This window comes from Lathyrus oleraceus, chromosome 5 (assembly GCF_024323335.1).
Source record: "Lathyrus oleraceus cultivar Zhongwan6 chromosome 5, CAAS_Psat_ZW6_1.0, whole genome shotgun sequence".
NCBI lineage: Eukaryota > Viridiplantae > Streptophyta > Magnoliopsida > Fabales > Fabaceae > Lathyrus > Lathyrus oleraceus.
In genome coordinates, this window is record NC_066583.1 from 505,027,753 (window position 1) to 505,045,561 (window position 17,809).

A 17,809-nucleotide genomic window follows, 5' to 3' on the forward strand; every position below is an offset into this window, starting at 1 on the left:
ATTCCCACGTATCATTAACTTCCTTAATTAAATATTAATGGTAGCCTTTTTTAAATAGAAAGAAACGTTGGTGTTAAAGAAACAAAAGTATTATAACTTTACTCATATAAATCAATACCATTAAAACAAAATAACCCAAAGTTACTGTAACACACCGATCAAAATCACTTCCTCTCTCCAAAACTATCAACAAAACCTTTCATAGAAACCAACCCAGAACGTCTAATATTCAAGATCCAAGGATAAACATCTCATGGTGTTCATCGCGAGAAACCACACAGATTCGTTCTAACCATTCCAAATCAACAAACAAACAAGTCTAAACGAACAAACTGAAACTAGCTCTATCATCAAAGAATTTTAGAAGAAAAAAACACAGCATAATTCCTTACAGATATAAGAACCCTAGCTCATGAATCAAAAGCGCAACACCAGCAATCAGCAGATTATAGCAGATATACAACCGATACATGAATTTCTAGCATAAAAGAATCGACGAAAAAAATCTAAGACGAGAGGGAAAAGATCTCGCCGGAGCCTCATGAATCCGATGGAATTCCGGCGATCATGCTTACCTCAAGTGTTTATCCTTGTTTTCTCTGTATGTTTGTATCCTTAGAATAATGAGGTTTCGCTGCTTAACTCTAAGCTTTGGTGTATTCTGTGGCGATGTCCCTGCAAGGTAACAGTATGCTTTTTTCTCTTTCAAATTCTTTTTCTGCGTTCGATTTGTTCGCGATTTAGCTTGGTTAGCTCAAGCTTCAACCAAGGAGCTCTGAATTGCCATTTGTATTTTCGAGTTGTGGTAGGGTTTGCAGAAGAATTTTTGCAGGGTAACGATGCCTCTTCCGCCTCCTTTCTCAATGATTGAAGCACTCTTTATACAGAAGAAATGCAAGGTCTCAAATCATGTGCCAATTATGAGCTGGCGGAGGATCCCAAGAATCATTCTGTTAGAATATCTCAGATTTGGTGGGGACCGATCCTAAATCTCCAATTTGCTGAAAGCTATTTCGTTTTGTCTGTAGTGATGTGTGTCGATCTGTTTTAACACTTTTGGTGGTCCCATCCATTTCGGTATTACCTCATCCTTGGAATTCAAAATTTGTATGTGAATGGAATCGTTTAAATGTTAAAGTCTTGTTTCATTGTTTTAGCTTTCCCCTGCATAGCTGTGTTCTCTGTGTGTGAACTACTATGATATATTTCTGCTCATAAATTAGTTGTGGACTCGTTTGACAGTACCGGGTTAATAGAGCAATTCATATCTACAAGTGTTCCAAACGGTCCAGGTTTTGAATTCTCTAAATATTTTCCATTATGAGTATGTAGTTCTGTCAAAAATGATATGCCTGCCTGACTAATATATGCTGCAGATCACCATTGAGTATGCATTTAACGCTTGGTTATCTTTGGTAGCAGGGCTGTTGTTTCAAAAATGACACACCATTGCTTTTGAGCTGATACGCAGATGCGGACTTTGTTGCTATCGCAAGGCACATAGGCTTGGTTTGGTGGCAAACTTCAAAAGGATTGGCAATGTTGCCGGTATCTTAGCCATAAAGCTTGAACCACGTATCCTGTTGGGTTGGACAAGCGAATTCATTCCATGTTGGCGGTTTGGTAACAGGTTTTCTTTCCCTGGTTCAACATCTGTCATAGCTCTGTTTGTATGATTCCTGTGGCATCCATTATGCTTTTTGCTTTGGAATATCATTTGTCTTGGTTTGATAATAGGTTCTATTGTAACAGGTTTTTGAAGCATACCCTGGCAATCGTTTTGGTTTGGAGCATTATGGTATTTAAACTGATCCCATCTTTAATTGATGATTCATAATGCAATGGTCTTGCCGCTGTAGCTTTATCTTGGTGACCCAAAAGCTGTTAAAGTTTCTGCAACCGACCAAATGCCTATCCTGTTATCGGCATCAGCATTATTTATGGAACTGAATCATCCATCTTGGAGTTGTTACCCATCGTGTCATTCAAAGGACCATCATGTTGCAAAGGTCTGCAACATGGCCTGCTGTGGGAGAAATACTCTGAACTTGTGTCTGCAGCTGTTTTTTGGTGTGACGGCAAGTCGTTGCTGTTTTTCCATTTTGCAGCTTGTGGCATTTATTTTCAAATTGATTTGCTTACTCTCTTTTTCATGTAAAGTTGTTATCTTAAGTAGGTAAACTGAATAACGGTTTGAGTTGTTCGTTGGATTGTCTTGTTTGCAAATAAAACCTTGTTGTAAATTAAATTCTGTCCTACTTAAAACAAACAGTTTGGATTTGAGCCCTCGTAGAAACTATCTATGTTATGAAAAATGATTGACATTTGGATTGTAACAGCTTATGTACTAATCATGAAAGGTGCTTGAAATTGTTATTATTATATATATTTGCCAATAGAACTTCATATGTTCCTTGAAATTTAACAAACAAAAAAATTGCATTTCATGCATCATTTGCATAGCAAGTTTTCTTCAGCCAAATGTCTTATCGGATGTTCTTCTGTGCTTCAGCCAAGCTGACTCACCGATACAACACTTGCGCTAATCAACCAAGGATAATGGAACATTTAGAGTAAGAGAACAGAGATATGAAGGATGAGATTTCCAGATTAACGACGCTGATGGAATCTGTCATTGCTGCACATAACAAGTCATCACCAACTCCTGCAACTCCTCCATAGAGGACAATCATTTTTGAGGTTATTACCTCGACTATTCTGGTTGCTGCTTCCAGTGAGTCTATTCCTGCTATATTCCCTTGGGGGATGCCATCAAACTTTATGTCAGAAGGGTATGCACCCACTTTTGTTTCTCTACTGGCATCTAGCCCGGTTATGTCAGTGTCGCTTCGTATTGTTCACACTTTGCCTCGTGTTGGGGACACCATTTACCATTCTGAGCCATCTGAGGACCCAGACGTGTATGAGAAGATGGACGAAATGAAGGATCGGTTCCTCGAGCTGCGTAAAGAGTTGAAGACTCTGAGAGGAAAGGACTTGTTTGGTAAGAGTGTTGTTGAGCTCTGCGTAGTGCCTAATGTGAAAATCTCAATGAAGTTCAAGGTTCCTGACTTTGAAAAGTATAAGGGAAACACTTGTCCACTGAGCCACCTTGTGATGTACGCCAGAAAGATGTCTACTCAAACTGATAATGATCAGTTACCGTTTCACTACTTCCAAGATAGTTTGACCGGTGCTGCTTTGAGATGGTATATGGGGTTGGACAGTGCACACGTTCGTACTTTCAATGACTTGGGTGAAGCCTTTGTCAAGCAGTATAAATACAATATTGATATGGCACCTGATAGAGACCAGCTGAGGTCTATGTGTCAGAAAAATAAGGAGACATTCAAGGAGTATGCTCAGAGATGGGGAGAGCTTGCTGCCCATATTAGTCCACCATTGGAAGAGAAAGAAATGACGAAGATATTCTTGAATACGTTGAGTTCGTTTTATTATGAACGTATGATTTTCAGTGCCCCCAATGACTTTACCGAAATGGTAAATATGGGGATGAGGTTAGAAGAGAAAGTCTATGAAGGACGTCTGTCTAGAGAAGAAGCATCGTCTAGCAAGAAGTATGGGGGTAGTTTCTCCAAGAGGAAGGGGGGGGGGAACTAATTCAGTAATTGTGGGGAGGCAAAGGAGGCCTCATATCAGAAAGAGTTCTCAACCCTGTCAACATCAACATCAAGTTTCTTTAGTGATTCTAGTTTTTTCTAACAATTCCAACAATCAATTAGTTCCGATTCAATAACTACCACGTCAATAACAACCGCAACAAAGAACCAACTTCAACAACAAGAATAATCAACAACATAACTTTTAGAGGAAGAAGGTCTCCTTTGACCCTATTGGTATGTCATACACAGAATTATATCCATCCTTGGTTTCCAAGAACCACATTCAACCCAGAAATCCTCCACAAATTCCCGAGCCACTTCCATGGTGGTTTAAATCCGAACTTCGTTGTGCCTTTCACCAGGGAGCCCCTGACCACGACATAGAGAATTGCTATCCATTGAAGTATGAAGTAAAAAAGCTTGTGAAGAGTGGGATGGTGTCCTTTGAGGATCGAGCGCCTAATGTGAAAGCTAATTCGTTGAATGCTCATGGTAATACTACTATCAACATGGTGGATGGCTGTCCAGGAAATTTCCGAGTATTCGATATACGACGTGTCCGTAAGTCGTTGGTGGAAATGAATAGAACCTTGTGCTTAATCAGTGATTATGATCACGACCATGATGGTTTTGAATCTGTAGTGTGAACCCCCGTGGCTGTATGATCGTCAAGTGAGATATCCAGAAGTTAATGGATGAGAATGTAATCCAGATTCAACAGTCGAGACATATAGGTGATGTGAATGTAATTATGCCTGTGTTCAAGACCCTTGAGCGGGTAGTGATTCAGTTTGATAGCAGCAACAACAACAATGTCAATAAATCGGTATCGCCGTTGATTATACGGTTAGCGGGCCCTTTCTGTATGCATCCGATAAAGTTGTGCCTTATCAATAAAACGCCATAATGATTGATAATGATCAAGAGGTTCCTCTACCAGTTCCAGATTCTATGGTAAATATTATCGATATTGCGAAGGTGAACCGTAATGGTCGTGTGTTCGGTCCGGTTTTTCCCAAGGAGGTAGAAGATGTTGCAGCCAGTAAGAGGGCTGAAGTTCCAGTAGAGAATCCGGTTAGCACTCTAGTGTGTCAGTCTGGTGAATCTAGCAAACTGAAGGCTAATGATGATGATGAAGTTCTGAAGTTAATAAAGAGAAGTGAGTTTAGTATGGTGGAGCAGTTACTCCAAACCCCGTCAAAGATTTCGGTGCTGTCTTTGTTGATGAACTCTGAGGCACATAGGGAGGCATTGCAGAAAGTGCTCGAGCAGGCTTATGTTAAGCACGATGTGATTGTGGATCAGTTTGACCATATTGTTGCCAATATTACTTCTTGCAATAATTTGAGTTTTTGTGATAAAGAGCTTCCTAAGGAAGGCAGAAATCACAATTTGGCGCTACATATTTCTATGAACTGTAAGGAGGACGTTATGTCCAATGTGTTGGTTGACACTGGGTCATCACTGAACATGCTTCCAAAGTCAACTTTGTCAAGACTTTCCTTCCAAGGCGCCCCAATGAGATATAATGGCATGATTGCTAAGGCGTTTTATGGTTCTCGTAAAACCGTCATTGGTGAAGTGGACCTTCCAGTGTAGATAGGTCCAAGTGATTTCCAAATTACTTTCCACGTAATGGATATCCACCCGACCTACAGTTGTCTATTGGGAAGGGCAAGGATTCATGAAGCAGGAGTCATAACATCTACTTTACACCAAAAGCTAAAATTTGTGAAGAACGGAAAGCTTGTCGTTGTTGGTGGAGAGAAGGCACTATTAGTGAGCCATTTGTCATCCTTTTTATATGTTGAGGTTGAGGAGGAGGTTGGAACGCCGTTCCAAGCCTTGTCTATTGCTGAAGTAAAGAAAACTGGGGCACCCATGTCTTCTTTAAAGGATGCACAAAAGACTATTGAGGTTGGCAACATTGATCAGTAGGGTCGAATGATAGAGATTGTTGAGAACAAGAATAAGGCCGAATTGGGATTTCAACCAGGGCTATTCAACGTCAGAACTGAAGATGTGCAACCGAGTTTTCGTAGTGGAGGGTTCATTCATGGGAATGATCAACACTTAGTTGTTGTGATTGAAGACAGTAACGATGAAGATGAAGCTTGCACCAACTTTGTGACGCATGGTCAGATTTGCAACAATTGGGTTGTTGTTGATGTTCCTACTGTTATTCATCGCTCTAAGTAATTTGTTTATTCATTTTTTAAGAAAAATCCTTCTCTTATGCCTAAGGGAGAAGTGAACATTGTTGGACATTGATCCGCTGTCGCGCGCGGATCAAAAACGAGTATTTTTGACAAAACGTAGTTTAGCGACAAATTGACTCGGATTATCGTTCTCACAAGGATTCTTGAATGAATTAATCAATGATAGTAACAATTAATGGGGTTTTGGTTGGTTTAGGATTCAATTAAAAAAATAGATTAAAATAAGTGATTATTGAAATAAGCTGTAGCAACAATTTACTGATTCGGTCTTTGCCTATCATCGACTATCGTAATTCCAACCGCAGATTAACTATTCCTATTCGATTATAATATCAACTGACAAGCGCAATTGATAGTATAAGTTGTATGTTCCTATTATCCGAATTAAGCAAACGGGATTAAGTTTCATGAATTAAGCAAACATGAATTAAACGGACTCGATAACGAATTAAGCAAACGAAATCGTGACTATAGTTAGGATCACACAATCAATCGGATTAAATCAATATAGCATATGTAAATCGGATTAAGCAAACAAAATACATATATTAATATTGAAAGGAATAAAAAACCTGAATAAGAATTACTAAAATCTCAAGGTATCGGAACCCGAATACAGTAAATTGTTTGGATCGATTAGTTCTTCATGAGAATTCTTGCCAAAGCTTTCAAGTATTTCGTGAATAGTGATCATCCTCTTGTTATGCGGCTGCTAGGTATATGGAAAACAAGGAATTTGGTTTACAACCCAACTGGATTGAAAACATAACCCAAACCCAAAACTAATGACCCAAAACTTAAATAAAACTAATGCTGCAACTTCAACGACTTTTCTGGCCCTGCTACAGTCTGATTGAGCTCTCGACTTCTGAACAAAAGTTGTAGATCTTTTTCTTAGCTTTCCATCGACTGGTAGCATGTCTTAATCTGATACTCCTAGCTCAAGATATGATTTTTCTCGCGAAAGCTGCTAATGCTTAAATTAAATACAAAAATTAAATAAGTGCAAAAATAACATAAATTATAAAAACACATTAAAAGTGAAAAATAACCAAACTAAAACATGGAAATGCATAAGTATAAATATAGAAGAATGTGCATCAAAATGGACAGATCAGACATCTTTATTATCATCAATAAAATACAATTATATTCATCCACATCTATGATGGTTTTATTTTTACTTTTTATTTTTCTGAAAATGGTAATCACAAAAAACTTAAATAAATAATAATCTTCCATCTGCATAATATTTGATCACAATTTCCTTCTCTAAAATTAAAATATCAAATCATTATGTAGGTTGGTTTTCAAACCCATTGAATACAATGATCATACTCCCTCTCCAAACTTTGATTTTCCTGTGTTTGAAGCTGAGGAAGAGACTGATGATGAAGAAGTATCTGATGAATTATCTCGTTTACTTGAGCATGAGGAAAAGGTCATTCAGCCGTTCGAAGAGCAGATTGAACTAGTCAACTTGGGTTCCGATGACGTTGTGAATGAAGTCAATATTGGGTCTCAATTGTGTCCAGAAGCTAAGAAGGGGTTGATTGATCTTCTTCGAGAGTATTCATATGTGTTTTCTTGGTCCTATCAAGACATTTATGGGTTGGATTCTGAGATTGTGGAGCATAGATTGTCGTTGAATCTAGAATGCCCACCGATCAAGTAGAAGTTGAGAAGAACTCATCCTGATATGGCATTTACGATCAAAGAAGAAGTGCAGAAGCAGATTGATTGCTGGTTTTCTCGTTACCTCTGAATATCCCCAGTGGGTGGCCAACATTGTGCCTGTTCCTAAGAAAGATGGAAAAGTCTGCATGTGTGTTGATTATAGAGATTTGAACAAAGCTAGTTCGAAAGATGATTTTCCTCTACCAGACATTGACATGTTGGTAGATAATACAACTAAATTCAAAGTCTTTTCATTTATGGATGGATTTTCCGGTTATAATCAAATCAAGATGGCACCTGAAGATATAGAAAAGACCATATTCATTCCACCCTGGGGAACATTCTGTTATAGAGTGATGCCTTTCGGTTTAAATAATGTTGGTGCAATGTACCAGAGAGCTATGATCACTCTTTTTCATGATATGATGCATACAGAGATTGAATTTTATGTTGATGATATGATTGCCAAATCAAGTGATGAAGAATAACATGTTTAGCATTTATTGAAGTTATTCCAGCATTTGAGGAAGTACAAACTCCGCTTGAATCCCAATAAATGTACTTTTGGTGTTCGTTATGGTAATTTGTTGGCCTTTATTGTCAGCGAGAAAGGTATTGAAGTTGATCCTACCAAGGTCAAAGCAATATAAGAAATGCTTGCGCACAAAACTGAGAAGCAAGTCAGAGGTTTTCTCGGCCGCTTGAATTATATCTCAAGATTTATATCGCATATGACTGCCACATATGCGCCTATTTTCAAGCATATTTGGAAAGATCAGTCGTATGATTGGACCAAACATTGCCAGAAAGCTTTTGATTGTATCAAAGAGTATCTGCTTGAGCCTCCAATTCTATCTCCGTCTGTTAAGGAAGACCTTTGATCATGTATTTGACTGTGCTTGATGAGAGTATGGGTTGTGTTATAGGCCAGCAAGACGAATCTGGAAAGAAAGAATATGCAATTTACTACCTCAGTAAGAAGTTCACCGACTATGAGACTCGGCATTCTATGTTGGAAAAGACATGTTGTGCATTGGCTTGGGCTGCTAAGCGTCTGCGGCAAGTACATTTTTGAAAAGCCTGCTTTAACTGGGAGGATTTCCCGTTGGCAGATGTTGTTATCCGAGTATGATATTGAATACCGATCTTAAAAAGCTATTAAAGGTAGTGTCTTGGCTGACCATTTAGCTCACCAAACGATTGAAGATTATCAGTCAGTGCAGTATGACTTTCCTGATGAAGAGATCTTGTACTTGAAAATGAAAGATTGTGATGAACCATTGCTTGAAGAAGGGCCAGAACCTGGTTCCCGTTGGGGCATGGTATTTGATGGGGCTGTTAATTCATATGGTAATGGCATTGGGGCAATAGTTATTACTCCCCAAGGCACCCATTTTCCGTTTACAGTAAGATTGACTTTCAAGTGCACAAACAACATGGCTGAATATGAAGCTTGCATTATGGGGCTTAAGGAGGCCATTGATCTCAGAATCAAATATCTTGACGTCTATGGATATTCAACTTTGGTTGTGAATCAGATCAAAGGTGAATGGGGGACGAATCAACTCGGTTTAATACCATATAGAGACTACGCGAGGAGGATTTCAACTTTCTGTACAAAGGTTGAGTTTCATCATATCCCTCGAGATGAAAATCGGATGGCAGATGCTCTTGCAACGTTAGCTTCAATGATTGTGGTGAAATTTTGGAATGAAGTTCCTAATTTGACTGTGATGCGTCTTGATAGGCCATCTCATGTATTTGTTGTTGAAGAAGTTAAAGATGAGAAGCCGTGGTATTTTGATATCAAATGTTTCCTCCAAAGTCAGATTTACCCGTATTGGGCATTTTTGAAAGATAAGCAGTCTCTGAGGAGACTAACTGGCAACTTCTACCTGAATGGTGATGTACTTTACAAGAGAAATTTAGATATGGTCTTGCTCAGATGCATGGATAGGAACGAAGCAGACTTATTGATGACTGAAGTCCACGAAGGTTCCTTTGGTACTCATTCCAATGGACATGCTATGGCCAAGAAGATGTTCAGAGCAGGTTACTATTAGCTGACAATGGAATCTGACTGTTGCAAGTTTGGGAAGAAATGCCACAAGTGTCAAATTTATGTAGATAAAATTCATATTCCTCCGACACTGTTGAATGTCATTTCCTCTCCGTGGGCCTTCTCCATGTGGGGAATTGATATGATCGGTATGATTGAGCCCAAAGCTTCGTACGAACATCGTTTTATTCTGGTGGCTATTGATTACTTCACAAAGAGGATTGAAGCAACATCGTGTGCGAATGTAACCAAGCAAGTTGTTGTGAGGTTTATCAAGAATCACATTATATTTCGTTATGGTGTGTCAAGTAGATCATTACTGATAATGGATCAAACTTGAATAATAACATGGTGGAAGCTATTTGCAAAGACTTCAATATTGCACATCATAATTCTTCTCCCTATAGAACTAAGATGAATGGGTTGAGGCTGCAAATAAGAACATCAAGAAGATTATTCAGAAAATGGTTGTGACATACAAAGATTGGCATGAGATGCTCCCATTTGCTTTGCATGGGTACCGTACATCCGTCCTCACTTCAACAGGGGAAACCCCTTTCTCTCTTGTTTAAGGTATGGAAGTTGTGCTCCCTGTGATGGTTAAGATCTCATCGCTGCGTGTCTTGATGGAAGCCAAGTTGACTGAAGCTGAATGGTTCCAGACCAGATATGATCACTTGAATTTAATTGAAGAGAAGAGATTGACTGCCATGTGTCATGGTCAGTTATATCAGCAAAGAATGAAGAAAGCTTTTTATAAGAAGGTCATGCCTCGTGTGTTCAAAGAAGGTGACCTTGTGCTCGAGAAGATTCTATCTTTCAAACCTGATGATAGGGGAAAATGGACTCCTAATTATGAAGACCCATATGTTGTGAAGATAGCCTTTTCAGGCGGTGCTTTGATTTTTACAATTATGGATGGTGAAGAGTTCACTCGTCTTGTAAATGTCGATGCAATCAAGAAATACTTTGCCTAAAAAGAAAAGAACAACTCGTTAAGTTGAAAACCCGAAAGGGCGGCTTAGGCAAAAATGAGCGTCTCAGTGGATTGAAAACCCGCAAGGGCGATCCAGGCAAAAGTTAGAGACATAAAAACAGAAAATTTATCCCACTAGATTGAGTACCCCACCTTGGGGAAATCTAGGCAAAATTAGGGATTATGGTAAGTAACTGCATTCGGTTGGTCCTGATCATTGGAGTAGTTCCGAGCAAGTCGTTTGATTCTGATTTATCATTCTCAACCAAAGCAAAGAGCACAGTGGATATTGAAGTGGGTAGGGAGAGTAGTGATCATTGTATTCAATGTATCCCTTTTCCATGTAAATTACCATTTTTCAACTTTTGTAAAGATCTATGGAGTCTTGTCATTTACAGACTACCATCCTATTAAATAAAGTTGAGCTTTTTTATCCAATTGTTTCTACTCTTATTTATTTTCAACTAAACAAAATTGAATTTTTATGATGATAATCTTGAAATAAATTAATAAATAAAAATCATTTTTTCTTAAGAATATAAAAGTAATTACTTTAAGAACAATCAATTTCAGCAAGGAATATCAACAGCAGTCTAAGGACATGTAAGTCATGAAATTCGAAGCCTTGTTGGTCTTCCCCAAGTTGTTGGGTTGGTAATTTTTTCTAAACAATTCATCATTTATCCCCAGTAGAGTTGAGCTGGTGATCAGTCCCTTTTGCAAAACTTTTTTCCCAACTGAGTTGTAGGCTCACATCCTCAATAGTTTTCCTAGATCCTTCGTGCAGAGTTTTATCTCTTGTACTCCCCGGTGAAGTTCATCTTCAGATACGGCAGTGTTGATTCTGAGTAGTATTTGATTTGGTCCCCTGCGAGGTTGTCTCCCATTTGATATGGTGTTGACCTAAAATTCCCCGCAGAGTTAACAACTTGGATCCTCAACAGATCTTTTCTCTTTCCCCATCCGGGTTTGAGATATTCAAAGCCAGATTATTTGTGTTCATCCCCAACATTTTTTTATCCAGTTGGTGTTTCCATCCTGTTGAGATTAGCCGAGTGTTGCAGTGGTGATTCAAATTTATGATATTTGTATCCTTTGTGACGGTTTTGTCAGCATAATCATCAAACATATACATACATATTCATACATCAGATATTTAATTATGCATTTGACTGCATTTGATTCCTTTATTCTGATCCTCTGCTACTGTGATATTATTTCCCCATGCAGATTGGGTGTGTCTATCCTCCTTCAATTTTAGAGTGTCATCCCCTTAAGTAGAAAGAATTTAACCTTTCTCATTCCCCACTGAGTTATTTCCTCGTGGATGATCATTATTTCAGTTTCCTCCCCAGTTAATTATCTTGATGGAACCACTCCCCTTGAGTTATATCCTCATTTGGGTCAAGTCCTTGATTGACCGTTTCTTTCTAGCTCTTACCTAGATAAATACTTTTGGTCCCTTGAGAGTCTATTACCCAGTAAATGATAATTTTCCTCTCGATTTTTGAGTACTTTACTTTTTCCCAATACCCGGTAAAAGTAATCTACTTCCTTTGCTTGATATCAAGGCATTCTATCCTTGATATGTTCATCCTAACCGATGACGAATATTCTTCCCTTGTGGTTTTCTACCCAGTAAAATGATAGTTATAATCCCTTTTTCATTCCCTAGAGAGTTAATCCTTGATATGTTCATCTTAACCGATGATGGATTTTCTCCTCTTTGTGGTCTTCTGTCCAGTAACCGGTAGTTGTAAATCCTGATTTCCCCTGCTGAGTCTATCCTTGATATGTTCATCCTAAGTGGTGACGAATATTCTCTATTTGGTATTCTATCCAGTAACCAATAAATATAATTCTTATTTTCTCTCGGGAAGTCCATCCTTGATATGTTCATCCTAACCGATGACAAATATTCTTCCTTTGAGTTTATTCTTGATATGTTCATTTTAACTAGTGACAAATATTCTCTCTTTGGTCTTCTGCCCAGTAACCTGTAGTTGTAAACCCTATTTGGTATTTTTCCCCAGTAGGTCATTCTTACCCAGTAACCGGTAACGAATATGCCTCATTTTTCTCAGCGAATCATCCTTGATATGTTTACCCTAACTGGTAACGGATGTCCCTCTATCAGAGTATATTATCTCCCTATCTAGTAACCGGTAATAGAAAATATACTTCTGGTACTCCTGTGTTGAAGATCATTCTTCCCCAGCTGGATTTGGTTCGAGTATTTCAGCTTTGTTTTGATTTACCAGTTTCCCCCCGCAGAGTTTTTCCTTATTCCCCAAACCGAGTCCTTCCATTGATTTATTTTCATGGAATTCCTCTCGTGTCTCCAACAGTTTTCAAGTCGTAGCCTGGCCTATGCATAACCCCTTATCCCCCAGAGTCTCCGCCTCCCGAGTGAGTGTTCCTTATGGAATGCATTATGCTCCTGTGGACTTTCATTCTTTTCAGATTCTTTTCCTTTGAGGCAATATTTTCCTCACAAAGATTATTTTTAACATTCATATCATATGCATCATGAGGTCTCTTAGGGAAAATTTGTTTCTATATTTTGTTATTTAAGTCCATTCTACTGAGTTGATACGAAGATTTTAACATTCACATCCTTAGTTATAATGTCCTTAAATAGGGGCAACTGTAAGACCCTAATTTTGACCCTAAGATCCCTCATGCTATCTCATCATATGCATTGAGTTTGGGATGACACCTTGACATCCTCCTTACCCCTCATTCATTAGATTTGCATTGGGAGAGGTCACCAAGCACATTTGATTGTATCATTTTTTTTTCATTATTTACTAACCAAAATGCCACAACTATGTCAATGTATAGTTTGTTACTTTTATAGGTAGTGTGTGTGTTCACCCATGCCTCATCAAGCTCATACCTAGGGTTTAAGACCCTCAATGCAAGGAGACTAATCAAGATATGGTTTACATTGGCTCTAGACATCATATATAGATCCCCATGGTCTTCACATATCATTTTGATCAAGAATTCATCAAGAGTTTGAAGCTTGTTTGCCTTGGAATCCCTAATTCATCCGGGTATCTTGTGTGACTTCCTCAACAAGTTTCTTCATCATTTGATCAAATATATAAATGTATACTTCATTATAAATCATACTAAACATATATGATCCTCCATGAGTCCCAAATACCAAGAGAATGTCAAGTTTGCAAGATGGTTCATGGTGGTAGACCAGAGAAAGTCAACTGGTCAAAACTGGGGATCCCTAGACCCTATCTCCTACAATATTTGTCATATGAAAATGATCCCAAGAGAAAAGTTACATCTTATGACACTACAAACAACTTTCATGTTGAAGTCAAGAGCTATTTTTCTTGGAAAGTCATTTTTTATGGTGAAATATTATAGGTCATTTTTTCTAAACCCTAGTTAGACGGTCAACTTCTAAAGGACCATAACTTCCTCAATGTTTATCAGCTGAAAGCCATTCAAGTTCTATGATCAAATTCAAGATTTCCTCTCCAACTTTTATGTTTGTAGTAATTTCAAATTCAACTTTAAAATGCATGTTCCAAAAGGAAACATTATAGGTCATTACCATTGAACAAGTGATTTTCCTCAACTTCTAAGATGTATAACTCCTTCATGCCAAATCCAAACAAGGTCATACTTGTGACCCAACTGAAGAGGTTTGAAAGATCTACAACTTTGATGAAGGAACTTTTTCCATTTGAAGTCCATAGCAAACGTTATTCAAGGTGGAAGAAGTGAACATTTGACTTAGTACTTAGAAAATTTTCAAATATGTTTGATTTTCCAAACTTCCACCTCAAAATTCATCATGATCCAAGTTTAAATAGAAAAATGTTAAACATGAAAGTTGTTCCCCTTGATCTCACCTTGATAAAACGACCAAGATAATCTCATTTGGATCAAAATTGAGGGACTTGCACATAGCTCCTTTGTTGGGTTTGTTTTGGCAAGATTTGGATTCAAATGATCATTCTTCTTTGCATGATTCCATGTGATGACCTCAGTATACTTTGTGCACGAATTGGAGATGGATTGCATCATTATTTAGGCTGAAACCATTTCCCATGCATCCATGCAACTTGGTTTCCAATTTTGGCAAAATTTCAAGTGGTGTAGAAATCAATTCCCTTGCCTATTTAAACAAGCTCATGGCCTCAGAAATATCATGAACACCTTGCCCAAGCTTTACCAAGAGAACTCATACCCTCACACCATAGAATTTATTGAGGATTTATTTGAAAATCGAGTTTGAATTTCACTTTCTGTTTTGAAGTTCAAACTCCAAGAATTCATTGCCTTTTCCATCTCATTTGATTACATCAAGCAAGAGGAGGAAGAATCAAGCAAATCCAGATCAAGATCAAGCTGAATTGAAGCTACTCGAAGGTCAAATTTCATAAACTTCTCTTCTTCGATTCTCCCTTATTTCTCAATTATTTCGATTGGTTTTTGGTTGGCTGAAGTCCTACCAATGTAGGCAACAAGATTGAGTGACTTTGAGGTCAAATCGAAGCAACTCAGTTCATGATCCTCAAAATTTAAATCTCTGTATCTTTTATATACTTGGAATTGAAGAAAATTGAGGCCAGATTCGAGCTACTGAGCATTTTCTCTTTGAAATAATGTCCTTATTTTTTCATTTTTTATGAAGTTGAGGTTGGACCAGTCCGATGGTGATCAGTAGAGCTAGGGCTCCGGTGGTGTTTTGGCAAATCCCAAGCCATTTGATCATGTTCAAATGTTTTAATCTTGAGTGTTCATTCTAATTACCACGCGTACATTGCATTGACGAAGGAGTATGGTGGAACGCGCACGTGTGGCCATTAGATCTGTCACCTCAACCCTTTTTAATCATGTAAAATAATGGACTTGAAAATAAAGTTATTAAAAAAAATTGACAGAAAGACGAGCCTCGAACAAGCAAGTATACTCCAATAATCCAATTTTAATTTATAAAAAAGATGATATTAAAAGTAATTAAAATTAAAATAAAAATAGATGTATGATAATTACATTAATTATGTTATCAATAAATTAATATTATTATAAATAAATTCTTATGAAAAAAGATTTGACAGTAAGTTGTATAAATTGTATCTGAACATCCGCGAATATAAATGGGTAATTTTTAATTCAATTTTAATTTATAAAAAAAATGAGATTCAAAATTAAGCCTTAGAAAATTCGACAACTAAAATAAATCAATAAATTCATATTGTTATAAATAACTTCTTGATGAAAAAATTATGAAGTTTAGTTATTATAATAGCTATTTAATACTATAATTTAATAACTAGCGAGTGTTTGTTTTTAGGGATTTTTTACCTAATTAACCCACTTTTTTAAATAAATTCCCAAAATAACCCAGTTTTCAAAAAAATTCTCAATATACCCCACTTTTAGAAGGAGGCGCCAATTGGATTGGCGCCCCCTCTTAAAAATTGCAAGGAGGCGCCAATTGGATTGGCTAGGGCACCTGCCCTAGCCAATCCAATTGGCGCCTATGTGTAATTTTTAAGAGGGGGCGCCAATCCAATTGGCGCCTCCCTTAAAAAAGCCTCAAATGAAAAAACTTCCAACATGAAAGTTGTAGATCTTTTCAAGACAATGAATTTGGATATAACTTTTGCAACATTTGGATTTTTTTTGAGAAAGTTATGGGCAGTTTAAGTTCGACTTCTGAGTTTTTTAACTGTTATCTGAGTCATAATGTTTTGTATTATTGCATGTGTTTCTTTTAGGAATATGAATTTTTGTCCAACATAACATTTGAAGTAGACATATTAAATTTTCCAATGCACTTGGTCCCACCTCAAAATAATTAAAAATGAGTGAGTTATGTCCCTGCGAACTTGACCCAAAATTAGGGTTTCTGTCAAAACAAGTGTATGTGAACTTTGCCAAAAGGGACCAACTTCAAGCCCTTTAGTTTGAATGATAAAAGCCTCAAATGACAAAACCTTCAACATAAAAGTTGTAGATCTTTTCAAGATAATGAATTTGGACTAAAGGTTTGCATCATTTGCAATTTTTATGAGAAAGGTATGGGCACCTGAACTTGGACTCTTTGACATTTTAACTGTTATCTGAGTCATAATGTTTTTTATTATTGCATGTGTTTATTTTAGGAATATGAATTTTTGTCCAACATAACATTTGAAGTAGACATCTTAAATTTTCCAATGCACTTGGTCCCACCTCAAAATAATTAAAAATGAGTGAGTTATGTCCCTGCGAACTTGACCCAAAATTAGGGTTTCTGTCAAAACAAGTGTATGTGAATTTTGCCAAAAGGGACCAACTTCAAGCCCTTTAGTTTGAATGATAAAAGCCTCAAATGACAAAAACTTCAACATAAAAGTTGTAGATCTTTTCAAGATAATGAATTTGGACTAAAGTTTTGCATCATTTGCAATTTGTATGAGAAAGGTATGGGCACCTGAACTTGGACTCTTTGACATTTTAACTGTTATCTGAGTCATAATGTTTTGTATTATTGCATGTGTTTCTTTTAGGAATATGAATTTTTGTCCAACATAACATTTGAAGTAGACATCTTAAATTTTCCAATGCACTTGGTCCCACCTCAAAATAATTAAAAATGAGTGAGTTATGTCCCTGCGAACTTGACCCAAAATTAGGGTTTCTGTCAAAACAAGTGTATGTGAATTTTGCCAAAAGGGACCAACTTCAAGCCCTTTAGTTTGAATGATAAAAGCCTCAAATGACAAAACCTTCAACATAAAAGTTGTAGATCTTTTCAAGATAATGAATTTGGACTAAAGTTTTGCATCATTTGCAATTTTTATGAGAAAGGTATGGGCACCTAAACTTGGACTCTTTGACATTTTAACTGTTATCTGAGTCATAATGTTTTGTATTATTGCATGTGTTTCTTTTAGGAATATGAATTTTTGTCCAACATAACAAGTGAAGTAGACATCTTAAATTTTCCAATGCACTTGGTCCCACCTCAAAATAATTAAAAATGAGTGAGGTAGGTCCTTGCGAACTTGACCAAAAATTAGGGTTTCTGTCAAAATATGTGTATGTGAATTTTGCCAAAAGGGACGAAATTCAAGCCCTTCAACATAACAATAACAAGTCCTTGAATTAGGGTTTCTGACCTATAAATTTTTGTATTATGATATGTGTTTATTTTAGAATTATGAAAGAAACCTAATGTTTGGAGTTTACACAAAGATAAATTTGACATAATACGAATTGATATTAATAAAAT

The 17,809-nt window shown here is 37.1% G+C and overlaps 1 long non-coding RNA gene across 4 annotated transcripts; it reads left to right on the forward strand.

Annotated features, from left to right (window-relative positions):
- LOC127085814 (uncharacterized) lies at positions 1–2,238 on the forward strand. Of its 4 annotated transcripts, XR_007789279.1 has the most exons (4): positions 59–1,077; positions 1,158–1,286; positions 1,423–1,630; positions 1,753–2,238. It is a non-coding gene; the product is annotated as an uncharacterized LOC127085814 (long non-coding RNA). The 4 variants fall into 4 exon arrangements; XR_007789277.1 differs by having other exon boundaries at positions 52–1,077; positions 1,158–1,630; XR_007789278.1 differs by having other exon boundaries at positions 62–1,286.
- Positions 2,239–17,809: the final 15,571 nt, after the last annotated feature.